Source organism: Drosophila suzukii (assembly GCF_043229965.1).
Source record: "Drosophila suzukii chromosome 2 unlocalized genomic scaffold, CBGP_Dsuzu_IsoJpt1.0 scf_2c, whole genome shotgun sequence".
NCBI classification, from domain to species: domain Eukaryota; kingdom Metazoa; phylum Arthropoda; class Insecta; order Diptera; family Drosophilidae; genus Drosophila; species Drosophila suzukii.
In genome coordinates, this window is record NW_027255896.1 from 3134684 (window position 1) to 3138534 (window position 3851).

The 3851-nt window shown below is 44.0% G+C and overlaps 1 long non-coding RNA gene across 1 annotated transcript; it reads right to left on the bottom strand.

Moving 5' to 3' along the window:
- Window positions 1–379: 379 nt before the first annotated feature.
- On the bottom strand, window positions 380–3368 carry LOC139354496 (uncharacterized). Its single transcript, XR_011605458.1, has 3 exons — window positions 928–3368; window positions 734–873; window positions 380–652 (listed from the first exon to the last, which is right to left on the bottom strand). It is a non-coding gene; the product is annotated as an uncharacterized lncRNA (long non-coding RNA).
- Between the last annotated feature and the right edge of the window lie 483 nt (window positions 3369–3851).

Here is a 3851-nt window from a genome sequence, read left to right on the forward strand (position 1 = left end):
AAGCTTCTTTGTTCCAAAAAGTATATAAGCAGGTATCAAATGAAGAATAAATCAGTTATCAAAGCATCTCATAACTCCGCGGTTCTACTTCCTACCTCTGGGAATAGGGCTCGTAATATACTATCTCCATTAGCAGCTAACCTATGTTAGCTCAACCTCAGCGTAGTTCCGCATAGCCTGTGGTTTGGCATCGCAGTAACCATCGTTACCATTGCCGTGACGCGATCGTCCTGCCAGCAAATTGTTCCCGTGACAGCGACAAGTGCTTATTACCCCCTTGTCCCGCGGTGTGACGTGGAAGTGTCTACTTCGGTTAGGCACAAACACTTGACGACATTTAAAAATATTGTGATATGATTTTATTTTCATAATTTTCGGCGTGCCCTACATACGCTGCTATCGGGTCCCAGTTAGTCCCATTTAATATGTTGATCAACTCATCTTTAGTCATCGCTTTCCTGACGAAGGGATAAAGTCGGATTTCCTGCAGTATCGGGCATCTTGCCATGAAGCCCTGGGTGTTATCCTTATCTAGCGTGTTGCATAGGGGCCACGCACTATCTTTAGTTTGGTGGTGAGGTCTATATTTAAGCTGAAGCATTTGAACTCTTGCCTTGAATGTGAAGGTGATTTCCTCGGTCCTCATCTCGTCCTGAAAGTAGTTCAAGTCTGCTAGATTGTAGTTTAACCTAGAATATATATTTGAAAGGGAGACTGGCGCTGTGGATATTACCATTAAAGGCATTTGGCTTCAACATTGAGTACCGAAAAGGGAAGGACATCATCGTGGCCGACATGCTATTCCGACCTAATGAAGCCGCCGAAGTGGAGTTCTTCGACTTTGAGACGACTGAGTTTTAGTGTCCGGAATATCTGGAAAGAATAAAATTAGTCAAAGAGCATGGAAAGGATAAGTTCTTGACTTACGGTGGGAAGAAGGACTTCTATTCAAGAAATCACGCTTCAAAAGGGAAGAAAGCGATGAATTTGAATGGAAACTATGGATTTCTGAAGCACGGATGGTGACTCTTATCCGGCAAGATCACAACGGCGACATGGCAATGCTCGGAGGTATGGCAAAAACCTTAGCGAAACTCCAACAGATTTACTACTGGCCCATTAGGAGTAATTGCATCGCGAAAGGTATCTCTCTCTATCTAGCGCTCTCATTTTTGTGTACTTGCATTCTCGGGCCCAGCATCTCGACATTAAATGCACTCTCGTCTCGTCTGTTGTACTCTCTTTCGCCAATATATTGTTAGCAAGCATAAAGCAACCCGAAATTCGTTTTTTTAATTTTTCAAAAACTAATAAAAAAGCCAACATTGGTGACCCCGACGTGATTTGTGTATAAAAAATACTAAGTGCAAATAATATAAGTCTACTTATTGACATTTCGTTCTTGCGGTTGCATTGCATTGGCGGAGCAACAAATTCAGTGAGCGCTATAAATAAATGGCAGTTGGTGATTGCGAAAATTTACAAAAAAAAATTAATAAATTTACATAGGAGCGCACATAGCCAAGTAACGGGCTGTTATTCCCTCGTTTGCTTTGCGCTCATTTTCCCGCTGGAACCGAATTTTGGGCATTTCGTCTGCTGGGTTTGTTGTTGTTGTTGAAGCCATGCCTACCGGAACTTTTGGAGATGTTACCGCTGATGCAAACACGGCAATATTTTTAATAGAGTGGAGCGTTTGGCGGATTCCCTATCAAGTGCGGCGTTAACTTCATGCGACGAATGGAGTTGATTGATGAGCTTCAAGAGTCATTTAAAAAGGTTCTCGGTGAGCTCGAAGAATTGGATTTCGAGGAAATTGAAAGTGATTTAAGTGGGAAATTTGATGACATTCTCGTTATTCTGAAGTCATCGGTTCGATCCGAAATTTCAAAGCGCGCCTCACAGCTTCTTTCGCACTCAACTTTTGCTGATGCCATCACTCCGGGAGTTTTCGGCCCCAGCGGCGTCAGCCTCGACATAGGGCAGCATTGCTGCCCCCACTAGAGCTTCCAAAATTTGCTGGAGGTTATGCAAATTGGTCTGACTTGTATTCTATGTTTACCACGATCATAGATAGTAATCCAGACCTCACCAACGTAGAAAAGTTGCAGCATCTACGATCATGTCTGAGGGACGCAGCGTTGGAAACTATTCGCTCATTGGAAATATCGGATGGCTACTACGAAATTGCTTTGGATTTGCTGCAAAATAGATTTGATAATCGACGTTTGGGTTTTCAGGCACACAATACTGAGATTCTGGGACTAAAGGCGGTGCAGAGTAGTTCCGTCTCGACACTTCCTGAGCTGTCCGATAAATTCAACGCTCATACTCGCGCTCTCAAAGGACTGGGCACGACGGAACAAATCCCAGGATTCATCATCGTCCAAGTCCTGTTCCAAAGTTGGATCCGGCAAGTCAGGCAAAGTGGGAAGAGCATTTAGAGGACCCTGCCTTCGTCAACTTAATTCCTACGTGGGAGTCACTGGCATCATTTCTGGAGCAGCGATGCAGGACGTTGGAGACTATGGATTTCGCCATAGCAAACTATGCGCCGGGCAATCAGGTGGGAAGTAACAGAATACCCAAGGGGCTTAGATCAATATTTGTTGCCTCGAGTTCTAACCCTAGTATTTGTACATTCTCTAATGATGCGGGGCATTTTATTTCTTATTGTCAGAATTTTAAAACCCGGTCTCCTGCGAATAGGCTTCAAGAAGCGAAACGGCTCGGTCTTTGCAAAACCGTTCCAGGGTTTTCGTTCCCTGTCGAGCTCTACTCGATTCGGGCTCCCAACTGCTTCAATAACGTCCCGATTTGCAAATCAGCTTCAAATAAAGAAAATAAAATCTTCAGCATCTGTAACTGGAATAGAAGATTCCAGTTTTGTGACGGATGGTCACTCGGTCAATATTACGATTCAGTCCCGAACTTCCGAATACTAAGTCAACATTACCGTAGTCATTGCTCCGAACATAACAGAGCGACAGCCTACCTTCAACGTCGACATCGTCTTTTGAGAGAGTCCTACCAGCAAGCTTATCGAAAATTCTTGTCCCTAGAGAGAAAGTTGAATCGTCAGCCAGCCTTGAAGGCTCATTATGCAGCATTCATAAAGGAATACCTCGATCTAGGACATATGTCATCAGTTTCTGCCGCTGACATCGGGCTGTGCCGATACAACTTGCCTCTTACAAAGCTTCGCTTAGTTTTTGATGGATCGGCGGGCAGTTCCTCAAACTATTCTCTCAACGATGTTCTTATGGCAGGCCCTGTAATTCAACCTAAGCTGTTCCAGATTCTTCTTCGGTTTCGTTCACACCCAGGAGCAATCACAGGAGACATTTGCAAAATGTACCGTTGTGTTAGGGTTCAGCCTGAGGACAGCCATTTGCAATGCATTTCGTGGAGGGATTACCCCCAGGACCAATTGCGGGTGCTTAAACATTCGTCGCGATTTTAATGTGGATAATTTGATATCGGGAGCCAAATCCAAGGAAGAGGCAGTCATCATTGTGGATAAGGCATCAAAACTTCTAGCCAAGGGAAAATTTAAGCTTTGAAAGTGGTTCTCGAATGTGTCAGCTGTTTTGGATGTAGTTGCAGACAAGGATAAGGACTGGATAAGACTGGATCCTTAGGTCTCGCTTCGGATCCAGTTTCTGACCAACTATTGTTTTCCTTTTCGGTCTTACAGTCAGCATAAAGCTGACCAAAGCATAAAGCTGATCACCAATTCGAAAGTTTTCCTTCAACAACTGTGCAAGGAGAAGTTATCCTGGGATGAAAGCCTTCCTAAGTCAGAAAATACGGAATGGAGTGCTATATGCACGAGTTTTGGGCAGATTAGC